This window comes from Pseudophryne corroboree, chromosome 6 (genome assembly GCF_028390025.1).
Source record: "Pseudophryne corroboree isolate aPseCor3 chromosome 6, aPseCor3.hap2, whole genome shotgun sequence".
Classification (NCBI taxonomy): Eukaryota; Metazoa; Chordata; class Amphibia; order Anura; family Myobatrachidae; genus Pseudophryne; species Pseudophryne corroboree.
Window position 1 is genome coordinate 671,992,025 of NC_086449.1, and position 15,309 is coordinate 672,007,333.

Genomic DNA, 15,309 nt, shown 5'->3' on the forward strand with positions numbered 1-15,309 from the left:
TGCTTCTTGTGCCGCCCTGTCTGTTTACGTGGGCGACTGCCGTGATGTTGTCCGACTGGATCAACACCGGCTGACCCTGAAGCAGGGGTTTTGCCAGACTTAGAGCATTGTAAATCGCTCTTAGCTCCAGTATATTTATGTGAAGAGACATCTCCAGGCTTGACCATACTCCCTGGAAGTTTCTTCCCTGTGTGACCGCTCCCCAGCCTCTCAGACTGGCATCCGTGGTCACCAGGACCCAGTCCTGTATGCCGAATCTGCGGCCCTCTAACAGATGAGCACTCTGCAACCACCACAGAAGAGACACCCTTGTCCGTGGCGATAAGGTTATCCGCTGATGCATCTGCAGATGCGATCCGGACCATTTGTCCAGCAGATCCCACTGAAAAGTTCGTGCGTGGAATCTGCCGAATGGAATCGCTTCGTAAGAAGCCACCATCTTTCCCAGGACTCTTGTGCATTGATGCACAGACACTTTCCCTGGTTTTAGGAGGTTCCTGACAAGTTCGGATAACTCCCTGGCTTTCTCCTCCGGAAGAAACACCTTTTTCTGAACCGTGTCCAGAATCATTCCCAGGAACAGCAGACGTGTCGTCGGGGTCAACTGAGATTTTGGAAAATTCAGAATCCACCCGTGTTGTTGCAGCACTAGTTGGGTTAGTGCTACTCCGTCCTCCAGCTGTTCTCTGGACCTTGCCCTTATCAGGAGATCGTCCAAGTAAGGGATAATTAATACGCCTCTTCTTCGCAGAAGAATCATCATTTCGGCCATTACCTTGGTAAAGACCCGAGGTGCCGTGGACAATCCAAACGGCAGCGTCTGAAACTGATAATGACAGTTTTGCACCACGAACCTGAGGTACCCTTGATGTGAAGGGCAAATTGGGACATGTAGGTAAGCATCCTTTATGTCCAGGGACACCATAAAGTCCCCTTCTTCCAGATTCGCTATCACTGCTCTGAGTGACTCCATCTTGAACTTGAATTTTTGTATGTACAGGTTCAAAGATTTCAGATTTAGAATAGGTCTTACCGAGCCGTCCGGCTTCGGTACCACAAATAGCGTGGAGTAATACCCCTTTCCCTGTTGTAGGAGGGGTACCTTGACTATCACCTGCTGAGAAAACAGCTTGTGAATGGCTTCCAATACCGTCGCCCTGTCTGAGGGAGACGTTGGCAAAGCAGACTTTAGGAACCGGCGAGGGGGAGACTTCTCGAATTCCAACCTGTAACCCTGAGATACTACCTGCAGAATCCAGGGGTCCACCTGTGAGCAAGCCCACTGTGCGCTGAAATTCTTGAGTCGACCCCCCACCGCTCCTGAGTCCGCTTGTAAGGCCCCAGCGTCATGCTGAGGGCTTTGCAGAACCCTGGGAGGGCTTCTGTTCCTGGGCAGGGGCTGCTTGCTGCCCTCTCTTACCCCTTCCTCTGCCCCGAGGCAGATATGACTGTCCTTTTGTCCGCTTGTTCTTATAGGACCGAAAGGACTGCGGCTGAAAAGACGGTGTCTTTTTCTGTTGGGAGGGGGTCTGAGGTAAAAAGGTGGATTTTCCGGCAGTTGCCGTGGCCACCAGATCCGATAGACCGACGCCAAATAATTCCTCCCCTTTATACGGCAATACTTCCATATGTCGTTTGGAATCCGCATCACCTGACCACTGTCGCGTCCATAAACTCCTTCTGGCAGATATGGACATCGCATTTACTCTCGATGCCAGAGTGCAAATATCTCTCTGAGCATCTCGCATATAAAGGAAAGCATCCTTTAATTGCTCTATAGTCAATAAAATACTGTCCCTATCCAGGGTATCAATATTTTCAGTCAGGGAATCCAACCAGACGACCCCAGCACTGCACATCCAGGCTGAGGCGATGGCTGGTCGCAGTATAACACCAGTATGTGTGTATATACTTTTTAGGGTAGTTTCCATTCTCCTATCAGCTGGATCCCTGAGGGCGGCCGTATCAGGAGACGGTAACGCCACTTGTTTTGATAAGCGTGTGAGCGCCTTATCCACCCTAGGGGGTGTTTCCCAGCGCGCCCTAACCTCTGGCGGGAAAGGATATAATGCTAATAACTTTTTTGAAATTAGCATTTTTCTATCTGGGTTAACCCACGCTTCATCACATACATCATTTAATTCCTCTGATTCAGGAAAAACTACAGGTAGTTTTTTCACCCCCCACATAATACCCCTTTTTGTGGTACTTGCAGTATCAGAGATATGCAAAGCCTCCTTCATTGCCGTGATCATATAACGTGTGGCCCTACTTGAAAATACGTTTGTTTCATCACCGTCGACACTAGATTCAGTGTCTGTGTCTGGGTCTGTGTCGACCGACTGAGGTAAAGGGCGCTTTACAGCCCCTGACGGTGTCTGAGACGCCTGGGCAGGTACTAACTGGTTTGCCGGCCGTCTCATGTCGTCAACTGATTTCTGTAATGTGCTGACATTATCACGTAATTCCATAAACAAAGCCATCCATTCCGGTGTCGACTCCCTGGGGGGTGACATCACCATTATCGGCAATTGCTCTGCCTCCACACCAACATCGTCCTCATACATGTCGACACACACGTACCGACACACAGCAGACACACAGGGAATGCTCTTATCGAAGACAGGACCCCACTAGCCCTTTGGGGAGACAGAGGGAGAGTTTGCCAGCACACACCCAAGCGCTATAATATATATGGGAACAACCTTATATAAGTGTTGTTCTTTATAGCAGCTTAAATATATCAAAATATCGCCAAAAAAAAATGCCCCCCCTCTCTGTTTTACCCTGTTTCTGTAGTGCAGTGCAGGGGAGAGTCCTGGGAGCCTTCCTCACAGCGGAGCTGAGCAGGAAAATGGCGCTGTGTGCTGAGGAGAATAAGCTCCGCCCCCTATTTCGGCGGGCTTTTCTCCCGTAGTTTTAGATAACTGGCATGGGTTAAATACATACATATAGCCTCAATGGCTATATGTGATGTATTCTTTTGCCATAAAGGTATTAAATATTGCTGCCCAGGGCGCCCCCAGCAGCGCCCTGCACCCTCCGTGACCGCTTGGTGTGAAGTGTGTGACAACAATGGCGCACAGCTGCAGTGCTGTGCGCTACCTTCATGAAGACTGAAGAGCCTTCTGCCGCCTGTTTCCGGACCTTCAATCTTCAGCATCTGTAAGGGGGGTCGGCGGCGCGGCTCCGGGACGAACCCCAGGGTGAGACCTGTGTTCCGACTCCCTCTGGAGCTAATGGTGTCCAGTAGCCTAAGAATCCAATCCATCCTGCACGCAGGTGAGTTGAAATTCTCTCCCCTAAGTCCCTCGATGCAGTGAGCCTGTTGCCAGCAGGACTCACTGAAAATAATAAACCTAAAAACTTTTTCTAAGCAGCTCTTTAGGAGAGCCACCTAGATTGCACCCTGCTCGGACGGGCACAAAAACCTAACTGAGGCTTGGAGGAGGGTCATAGGGGGAGGAGCCAGTACACACCACCTAATCCTACAGCTTTATTTTTGTGCCCTGTCTCCTGCGGAGCCGCTATTCCCCATGGTCCTGACGGAGTCCCCAGCATCCACTTAGGACGTTAGAGAAAAAATCTGCGATGACTGCTGGCTTTCATAGCTAATTGAATAGCCCTGGGGGATCAATTAGCCCACGGTAATCTACTGTGACTTATTGAATTCCCCCCCTAAGTATCACTTTTAATACTTTTTGTCATGATTGGATGCCATTCTGACGCCAGAACGTGCAAACTGCAAATAATATTGTATTGATCAATGGCCCTCATTCCGAATTGTTCGCTCGCTAGCTGCTTTTAGCAGCATTGCACACGCTAGGCCGCCACCCTCTGGGAGGCAGAATAGCGAACGAAAGATTAGCAGAACTGCTACTAAATATTTTCTTGTAGTTTCTGAGTAGCTCCAGACATACTCCTAGACTGCGATCAGCTCGGTCCGTTTAGTTCCTGGTTTGACATCACAAACACGCCCTGCGTTCGGAAAGCCACTCCCCCATTTCTCCAGACACTCCTGCATTTTTCCCTGACAGGCAGTGATTGTGTCAAAATTAACACACACGCTCAGGTATCCAGTAGCGGTGTCACGTGGCAGGGATTCGCAGATTGGCGTATCTGGGGAATCGCCGTGCCTAGGATCGTGACACTTTTGTTTATTTTTCTGTAGATAGATAGATAGATAGATAGATAGATAGATAGATAGATAGATAGATAGATAGATAGATAGATAGATCTAGCCTTCAAACTTTCAAGTGTTCCCTGAATACTCACCTCTTCAGGAAAGCCTATCAAATTCCTGAACTGTGCACATGACCTTCAGAAGCATTCATATCTAATTACATCCCATCAGGACTGTCTTTGCAATCTGGTGGAACTGCTATGCTAAGAGATAGTGACTATCATTGTGTATATTTCCTAATTCCCTATAGATTGTAAACTTGCGAGCAGGTCCTTCCTATCTCTATGTCTGTCTGTTATTACCCAGTTTGTCTTATCACTGTTGTTCAAATTATAAAGCACAACGAAATATGCTGCGCTGTATAAGAAACTGTAAATAAATATATATATTTATATATTTTATTAACAGTTTCTTATATAGCGCGGCATATTCCTTTGCGCATTACAATATACAATATATATTGGCTGGGGGTAAGAGAGAAGGTGTCTTGGGGCCACAAGAATGCAAGCACAAAAAATACAGGATAGAAAATATTTATTTTAGTCATATAGATGACAGTGAAGAGACTGGCCAGGAATCTATTTGGACATATATGACCGGATTCTGAGTCGCAAAATGCAATACTGATGTACATGTAGTTGAGCTATTACTTGCGTTGCGGTTTGTCAGGTGTACCACCCGGGTCAAACTTTCCGCATGCAGGAAAAGTTCTGAAAAGTTCTAAACAGCATGTGTTACACAGAGTGTATGCATTAAGGTGCTGTTGCAGTGGGACAGATGGTATCAGAAAGGTACCATAAAAGTTATGGGCGTTCCAGTGCGGTGACTGGGTGGTGACTAGTAGTGCATGCAAAAATGGGCCATCCAGTGGGTGTGTTATGGGAGTGCCACAGCCGTGTCATTGCAAGCAGCTGCGTGCACAGGTGCACTGCCGCAAAGCATAGGAGGCCATAGTCAGATGGAGAAACTGCACCTGCATAGGGTTTGTGCAAGTTTCAATGGTGCGACCAATGGTCTTGTCTAAACATGCACCAATCAGTGTTACAGCATGCACAGGTGCTAAAAGTCCTTGCTCATTGGGCCACACAGATGTACCCAAGGGAAGGAGTTTACAGGCTATTTGCATAAACTCGCAGACAAGCGACAGCTAATAGATACTACAGTGTTCACTTACCGTATGCATGCGACACAGGCAGGGACAGAGACAAGGGGGAGTCAAAGTGGACAACTGTACTAGGCCCTAAGGATCAGAGGGGCCCAAGTATTTGGTGATAAGTGCCCAGCAGGGATATGGCCCATCTTGTACAAATAGGGCAGTGAGCTGTAGGCGGTGTGACCACAGCCTCAGAGTGACAGGAGCCTCTCACACACAGTGACTGTGCGGTGTGATTGTACGCCCGCTGTTACGGGTCCTGCTCTGTTGCCCGCAGTTACAGGACATGGTAGAATCTCCGCTGGTTAGGATTCCCGTGCTCTGCACCAGCCTCTTCTGGTGAGGTCCACTGTGCAGTGTTCAGATCCGGGGAGTGCAACACAGGTGAGTCTCTCCCCAGGATAAGAGTAGATTGGTGTGGGGATACTGGGCTTTGGGATGGGATGGGGCAGCATGGAGTCATTGGGGAGAGAAAGACTGTGGGCTGTGTGGGATAAAGGAAAGAGGGAGTCGCAGACTGTGGTATGGGGGGGGGGGGGGAGGAAGGATATATATATATATATATATATATATATATAAAAGGGGCCCCAGATACTGTATATCACTGTATGGGGAGCCAAGATTCTATTGCCAGCCCTGGATTCAGGCCCATAGTCAGGTATGCAATGCACATCCTCATTAGCTTGTAACCATCTTACTTAGTCTCATGCACAAAGTATTGGAAAGATTGTTAATAGTGGCCAGGCACATCTGGCTAATTTCATATTTCATTATTACTATGTAAGATTTGCAAGATAATTTTAATTACTAGGAAGAATATTGTTGGAGATAGGCTGTGCGTTTAGTGCGCTCTAAGCATATTACAGATGTCATGACTGGCATGACTATTATTTTAATCCGCAATAAAATGTAACATTACAAAAACACTTTCATGGGTTAAGTTTATCAAATAAAATTGTACTCGAAACTTGAGAATATGGTTTAATTTTTCATTATTAGATTTTATATATGGTAACAGCTAAGTAAAGTAGTAATAAGGTGCTACTTTCCACAGTTTAGAATAAAGAAACATTATGGTTATACGTGTTTGCTGTACTCTTGTAAGTGTTATACAGTATAATGACTTATACTACATGTTACCAAAGTAGACCATTAGTATAACCTGTCTGAGCTGCTGTGGTACAGATTTGTCCACTTACATCTAGCCTCCTGGCATGTTAAATAGCCCTGCTAGTCACACCATGCCGTAGCATGACTTGGTAGCGCCAAAAATCTTTTTGTACGACTTTTTCCATTAAAATGCCTCTTATTTGCAAAATGATGCGGGTAGGACGCACAAGCAGCTTATCCTGAGTAAAATTATGTTATACTGTAACGTGCCATTTTGGATGCAGATACAGCTGTAGACGCGCACAGAATGCAGGCATACCGCTTATCATTGTAATCAGCAGAGTCTGCTTGTGGGTCTTACTCACATAGCCATGTGAATAAGACGCATTTTCAGCAGGTTGGAGAGTTGCACAGGATCTGTCAGCTCACTCATGCCAGGCATATCCCGCTGCGTGGTATTGAAGCAAGATATATGAGGACACATCTGTACAAATAATATCCAATCACAGCTGATTTGACGAGGCCAAAGGAAGAATCTCCTAGTATTGGGGTCACTGCCATGCCCAAGTGGGGAGTCGTGAGATAACACATTCTTAATTTTCAATATGGCTGAGAAATTAACCTCAAATAAGGCCCTGTATGTGTGTGATCAGTTGACCAAAGAAATATTCATTCAGTGACTGGAACAAATTACCTGTCCATACAACAAAAGATTCCGATGTTTCCTTGTCTGGAAGATGTTCACTGAAACTACACAGATTCATTGCATATTCCCATCTAGGATACATGATTCCCTTAGCAGAGACATGAGTCAGATGGCAGAGGACTAGGCATATATTTGTCACAGGGTTAAATAGGCACAAATCCCGATTTACATTTTTGCTGTCTCACCAGATTGCTGTTACTGTTCTTAGAACGTACTTGTCAGCACAGAACCCCATGACCTTAATCTCCACTGTTTCATCTGTATAAAAATATCTGTATTCTACAGTACCAGCAATGACAAATGATTATAGACCTTATTCAGCTTCAGTTGCAGTTTTGCTATTTTAGCAAAACTGCAACTGGGTGCGATCCCTTGCTGGCCGCTGAGCATGCACTTGCCTGGCTTCGATGTGACTGCAATTCAGTTTGCATCTCCTCCCAATATCGGGGCCCAGCATAGCTGCCAGCGCCCCTGGTTGTGACTGGAGGACTGTTTGTATTGGACTTCCCTATATAAGCCCCACACTGACTGCAGATGACTGTCAGACTAACTTCATCCAGCATCCCCTCTATCTCTACTGTATTTGCTCTTGTAAATTACTTACTTGTTTCTGACTTCTCTCTACTCAATCCCTTTGGCCATACCTCCCATCTGTGTTCTGGCTGGAGGAAGGACAGCTGCTCCTAGAATTAGTGGCCATGGCCCATGACCAGGGGATGTGGCATCACGGAAAGTGCCACATACACGAGCCACATACATGAGCTACACCCCCATTTTCATCACTGTGGGGGCATGCAGAGCACTCTGAGCTGCTGGCCATACCCCCAGTCCCTCTCTCTCAGTGTGCAGCAAGTTACAGGGAGCCTGCCAACTCAACTCAACTCCCCCCCCCCCCCCCCCCCCCCCCATCAGCACCGTGGGACACTGCGCCCCGCGGGTGGCAGGGCTGGATTAACAATGGGACTGATGGAGCTGCAGCTCCATGCCCACTCTCCAGAACAAGCCCACAGCTTCTGCAGATCTCTGTGCTGCTGTAGATAGGAAACAAATGTTTCCTTCTACTGCAGCCTCCGACAACCTAAGCCCCGCCCCCTCCAGCATGAACACCTCCCCCTCTACCTCCATGCCGAATCCTGCCCGAATGGCTGCTCACCTCTGCTGGTGTACATGCTGTGGCTGCCTACCTCTTTTCTTCTGTTCCATCCTCCCCCATCCTTCAACATCTTCAGGCCTGCCCCCCTTGACCCCTGTCCTATCTGAGCCTCTCCTCTCTATGTTGATTCTTCAGAGGCGGAGCTTCTGTGAATGCAGCCAGGAACCCGAGGAAAGGGACAGAGACATCCTCCTTACAGGTGTAGGGTCGACGGTGGATGTCGCTAGTAGCCCACGGAGGAGTGTGCATATCATCATGGGTACACACTAGATGAGGTACCCCTTATGCCGCTCTAACCCCCCTCCCCCCCACACACACACACTCACCCCTACAAATGCTGCCAAACATCGTCAGTTGGAACTCACTGGCAGTTGGTATTGCTCCCCTATTTGCATTTTGGACACCTCTGGTTCAGCCACAACTGTTACAACAGTGGTTTAAGCTGAATGTTCAATTACCCTTTATAATATTTCTAACCACCTATATGGAAAACACACACTTCGAGGCAAGCTTAATTCACTGTTTCCTTTAGGTCAGGTAGTAGGAATTGCACAGTAGAGATAATCATTTTCCACTTGTAGGTCAGGATTTACTCTGTTTAAATGCTTAGAAACCCTAGTTGTAGTTCCTTCATATGCAGATCAACATAGGTTTGCCATGTAGATGAGAAGTTAGTGTTTACTCTTCTGTATCTTTCCATCTTGCTTGACACTACAGTGCATTAAATCATCAGATAATGATATCAGCCAATTCGTAGAGGGTTCAGTTTGCTGCACCGATTGTATTTCCAGTTAAATGGCACAGGTGCTTTAAGAACAATTACTTAACTATATGCTTTCATGTTGGTTGTTAAAACTATTGCAAATCTCCTGACATACTTGAAGGGTTAAATCTCCTCTGTCAGTGTGCATTGTGTAAATATTGTTTCTTTTTCTTTTGCCTTGGATTTAGCTTGCATTGCATAAAATGAATATAGCTCCACCCATAGTTTGTTGGGAACTGTGTGAAATCACCACCCCTAGATGAAGTACTAGGCTGTATCCTACATCCCCCCCCATGTAGCCTGTTTTATCCCTCCTATGCAGTAAAGTTAAACCAATAAAGTATTTACTTTTGCCTACCCCTCCCTGGACATTCCAATCCCTCCCTAGACAATGATGCCTTATATACCATTGTTATGAACAATAAACGCAGAGTGATTCTTAATTACATGGTGTCGTGTATAATCTGTAATTTTAAGGATTGCTCTCACTGACGTCAGTGGCCATCAAATCGAGGGGTACAAGAAGAGGCTGATATCCTTTCAAGTGGGGGCTCAGTCCTGGATTCAGTTGATCGCCCCCGAATCGGTAAGATAGAGAATTCATTGTCTGTCTTTTCCGTAAGGGATTGCGTTCAAACACTGAATTTGAACTCGCTCCGTGTTCCGGGAACACGTGACAAGGTAATATTTAAGTCCGGGACTTAATATTACGTAGTTTTATGTAAAGCCATAAAACAGGTATCAGGGATACCATATAATCTTTAATGTCTGGGACTTAAAGATACGTCTGAGAAAAGCGCAATTCTCCAAAGACGTTAGTATCTGGGATACTTAAAAAAATAGACCTGGGGTCTATACGTAACGTAGAAAATACCCCGATTTGATCGCCTATATTCTTGTATGCTTGTAGTGTGATAAGTTCTTATGTTTGGTCCAGACGGCTGGTAAGTTTTCGTCTGCCAGATATCTTTACTCAAAACACTTTTCTTGCTTCCTGTTTAAAACGCTGTATTTTTTCTGACATCTTGTACGAAGGTAAGCGTACCCGTCAAAAGATTTCATGTTCTCATTATACAGATAATATTGTGATATTGTCAATGACTAATTAACTGGTGTTAACTAATGCATGCATAGAAAGTTTTTGTAAATTGCATAGAAAGTCTTTTTGTTGTGAAGTTGTATAGAAGGTTTTTTTTAAACTGCATTTTTGTTGTGATATTGCATAGACAGTTGTTATAAGTTGTTGTAGAAATTGCGTAGAAAGCTGGTGTAGATTGTATTCTTTACTATGGGAGGGGGTCAGAGTAAGACAGTCATTTACCCCCCACCTTTACCAGGAGAAACATGTAAGGAATATGTTGCCCGTAACTCCACCACAGATTATTATTTAGTTAACCCTTGGGTGGATAACTTAGCAGGATGGACAGAGAAAGTTGGCAGCCCCAGTCCATTCCCCCGTGACGGTATTAATTATCCCTTTTATATGGACATGGTCAAAGGTCTTTGTCTGGAAGACAAGGAAGCCTGGCCATGGTACGATCATGACCCACAATGGGACATGACATATATGCGTGCTGGAGGAGAGCAATGGCTCACGATAGCACCTCATTGGTATGACAAGAATATCAAGCAGAAACAGCGTAGAATAAAATCTGTAACTTCCAGACTGCATAAAGCTGAGGAATTTAGAAGCAACAAGTTTCTGAAAAATTCTTCTCCCCCGCCTTACAATCCCCTATACCCCTCCTTAAAAGACACAGATCTGTTAGCTGCAGTTGCTTTGTCACGAATTCCGATGCAAAGGGGAGGGGGAGGAGGGGAAGGGGAAGGAGAAGGAAGCTCAGTTGCTTTGTCACGAATGCCGATGCAAAGGGGAGGGGGAGGAGGGGAAGGGGAAGGAGAAGGAGGCTCAGGAGGAATAGCCCCCCCTGACAGTACCCTCCACATAGACGTAACCACCCCCGCCCCTAGTGCCCCTACTCCTAACAAACAAATCACCTCCCGCCGTAACGCTGACTCAACTGTTATCATTCACCACCCTCTTACCCCCTCCATAACGCGATCCGGCACTGGTTTCCTTGAAAACAGTGCTGATGCCAGCAGTGTCGCCACCCAGCACCTGCCCTTCATGACAGTAGGGGATCAGTTGTTAAAGAAACCCATTGAAATAGAGGATTTAGACAGAATTGTTAAGAACTGTCCCAAACCCACTGTTGCACCTGACGGCTGCATAGCTTACTTGAAAAAGGCTTGCACAGGACGCAGCTATACTCAAGAAGATATGAAGCTGATCATAGATGGGGTTATAGACCATTACAACGGGTGGGATTGGAAAAAGATTCCCACCATAAACACTCCTACCACCCTTAACGATGCCGTTCGCTACCCTCTCAATACTGGGGACGGTGTAACGGAGATGTGGAAGGAAATTGAGACCCATATGAAAGAGATTTTTAAAACCCGAGCTTCTCTTCCTATTGCCGTAGCATGTAAACAAAAGCCCACTGAAACTGTCACTGAGTTTTGGAAGAAGTTTAAAAAGTGTTGGTCTGAAGATGCAGGTCTTACTCTTGTAGATACAGACCATTTACTAATTTCTACCTTTGTAAATAACTTGTTGCCATCTGTTATGGTCCCTGTTAAGCAAGGTGTTTCTTCCTGGACCTCTGATAATATTAAGGAATTTGAAAAGCACTTATATGAAAAGGAAGCTGCAGGATGCTTTGATGTTAAAAAACCCTTGCAGAATGCCCCAACTCATAATTACCAAAATCACAGAAACCGGGGAGATAGACGCCAGCAGCACTTTACTGGCCCACCCCGCAATCCAGCCCGATATCAAAACCCACAAGCCAGGCCACCCCACCCCCCTGACTCTGCCAGCAGGAAACAAACCTCCTGCTTCAACTGTGGAAGGGACGATCACTGGGCAAGGGATTGCCCTTGTCCCCCACAAAACCACCGACAGCCCCAAGCTCCGGCTCCCTCCCGGGATCATCCCCGACAGTCACACAACAACCCCTTTCAGGATCATGTCCGATTCCGAGTTGACTGGCAGGACCCCTCCCACTGACGGGGCCCGGAGGAGGGTATCCCAGCCTTTGCCCAACTCACCAGACACTGGAAGGACCCACCGCTACTAACCTTGATTATAGGAAAGAGAGCAATCCCTTTCCTGGTAGATAGCGGGGCAACTACTAGTGTTTTGTGTGTCGACCTGTACGATGGTCATTTGGAAAAGACTGCTCCTTCAATGGGAATCAATGGGATACCCACAGATGCTTACCTGACAGATGCCCTTAGTGTCAGAACCACGGGAGGCACGTATATGGGTAAACACAATTTCACTGTAATACCTGAATGTCCAATTAATCTTCTGGGAAGGGATCTTCTTAGCAAACTCGAAATCTCCATTCTCCCTTCACCCACTAGCAGTGGCCTGGAGGTCGAGTCCCCACACCTACCGGTGTGGGAGGCAACAGACATTACACCTGATTTTGACAAAGTGAACCCTGCTCTATGGTCGGAGGGTCCCTATGACACTGGCCTCATTCCTTGCACACCATATAGAGCAACCCTGAAACCTGACACACAACCTGTCTATCAAAAGCAATACCCCTTGTCACAAGAGAAGGTTGAAGGTCTTAGACCAATGATACAACAGTTTCTCCAACAAGGCATTCTCAGACACATAATCTCACCTTACTGCACACCAGTCAACCCTGTTGCTAAGTCAGATGGTAGTGTAAGGTTTGTACAAGACCTCAGGGCAATTAACCAACTCATTGTGCCCATAGCACCCATTGTACCTGACATTAACTCACTCATTTCAGCTATCCCTGCAGATGCTGCAATTTTTTCTGTGATTGATTTAAAAAATGCATTTTTTAGCATTCCAGTGGATGCACAGACACAGTTACTTTTTGCATTTTCTTTTGAGGGCAAGCAACTCACCTGGTGTCGTTTACCCCAGGGCTATATTGACGCACCCGTTGTCTATAGCATTGTACTCCAGGCCACATTGGGGCCCTGGCAACCTCACCATGGTTCAGTCCTGCTACAGTATGCAGATGATCTGCTGCTCTGTAGTCAAACTGAGGAGGCCTGCCGGGAGGATGGTATATCACTGTTAAACTGGCTCTGTGAATGTGGACACAAGGTGTCCAAAACAAAAATGCAATGGTGTAAGAAGCATGTGGATTACTTAGGTTTTGTGCTCACTCAGGGGGAAAGGAAAGTCAGTCCACAGCGCATTCAGTCTGTATTGGGCCTGGTCACCCCAACTACCCAGAGAGAACTGCTGTCTTTTCTGGGTATGGTAAATTACTGCAGACAGTGGATATCTGATTGTTCCTATTATGATAACATTTTGAGACAAGCCACACTGAAAGACAAACCTAATATTGTACAATGGTCACAAGAAATGTTAACTGCATATGAAAGCTTAAAGTGTATGTTAATGAAAAGTCCGGCACTTGGCCTCCCCAACTATGTACTACCTTTTCATTTGTTTGCAAGGGACAATTGTAAAACCATGGCGGGGGTGCTCACACAGTTTCATGGAGGAAAGTTGCGCCCAGTGGCATTTTTTTCCAAAGTAATGCCTGTCACTGTGCAAGGTATGCCTGCTTGCCTCAGGGCACTTGCAGCCTGTGCAATGGTAACTGAAATGGCCACCACACTCACCCTAGGCCACACAACAATACTTCACACCACTCATGATGTTCTAACCATTTTAAAAGGGTTACACACACAACACATGTCAGCTCAGCGCCTTAGTGGATATGAGGTTCTCCTTTTGAACAACCCCTCCCTCACCATTAAGTATGCCACCAACTCTTCAGGTCCTGCACCCATTCTCAACGCTCTCCTGGGGCTCAAAGGTCCTGAAGACCACCCTCCTGAACCCCATGACTGCTCAGCCTCCATTGAGTCAGAAACATCCCCCAGACTGGACATGTCCCCTGTCCCTGTCCCCGACGCGGATGTCATTTTTGTAGATGGTTCCTGTAGCAGACCCAATGACACCACGTACCAAGCGGGTTATGCTATTGTCACTCTCCCTGACATTATTCTGGAAGCACAGCCCATTCCTTACCAGTCAGCACAGGCTGCAGAGCTCATTGCTCTCACAAGGGCTTGTCACCTTTACCGGAATAAACCAGTCACCATCTACACTGACTCCAAATACGGGTACGGCGTCGTGCATGACCATGGGGTCATTTGGCAACGCCGTGGTTTCCTTGGAGCTGATGGAAAAGGCATATCACATGCCCAACTCATCTCTGACCTTCTGCATGCCATAACCTTACCCTCTGACATTGCAATCCTCCATTGCAGGGCACACACCGGGGGGAAGGATGCAGTCTCCCTTGGAAATGCCCTTGCTGACTCTGCTGCCAAACATGCAGCCTCACAGCCCATCACTCAGGCCCACATGACCATCATGACCCCCCCAGCTCTCGACAACCATTACCTGATCACCCAGTTACAGGCCTCAGCCTCCAATGCCGACCTAGCTGACTGGACTTACCCAGTTTTGCAGAAGAATCCTAAAACAGGATTAATCTGCAAAGAGGGGAAACCTTGTATACCCCAGTCCAGTGCACCCTTGTTTATTGCCCACTACCATGGCATAGGACACCACAGTAAGGCAACAACTACCTTACTCTTACGTAATGATTTCTATGTCACGGATGCCAAGTCATTAGTAGATCAGTATGTCAGTAGATGCATCACTTGCCTGCGAAACAACCCCAACAACCCTGACAAGGCAAAACATCAGCATCTTGAATACCCCACCACACCCTTTACACACCTGCAAATTGACTTCACCCATATCCCAGGTACTGGTAAACAGGAATATGCCCTGGTCATTGTAGACATGTTCTCTCGATGGCCAGAGGTATTCCCCACTAAATCTGAGGATGCAAAGACAGTTGCTAGGATCCTAACTCAGGAAATCATCCCCAGATGGGGGTGCCCATTGCAAATCAATAGTGATAAAGGCTCCGCCTTTACAGCAAAAATTACACAGGCCTTGGTAAAGGCCCTGCAGGTGGAATGGAAGTTCCACATCCCGTATCACCCGCAGAGTTCAGGGGTCGTAGAACGCATGAATAGGACCCTCAAAGACAAGCTTAGGAAGGCCACAGGGGGTACCTTCCATAAATGGAAGAAGGTCCTTCCTATTATCCTAGCAGAGATCAGAATGACACCACAAAAGACTTTGGGTTACTCC

General features: G+C 46.7%; 2 protein-coding genes across 8 annotated transcripts in view; one reads left to right on the top strand and one right to left on the bottom strand.

The window, feature by feature from the left end:
- The window catches only part of DOCK2 (dedicator of cytokinesis 2), a 1,781,615-nt gene that overhangs the window by 513,149 nt on the left and 1,253,157 nt on the right, over positions 1–15,309 (bottom strand). The gene's annotated exons all lie outside the window — the stretch shown is intronic.
- LOC134933211 (ERV-BabFcenv provirus ancestral Env polyprotein-like) overlaps positions 1–15,309 on the top strand; it is a 447,012-nt gene that overhangs the window by 428,992 nt on the left and 2,711 nt on the right. The gene's annotated exons all lie outside the window — the stretch shown is intronic.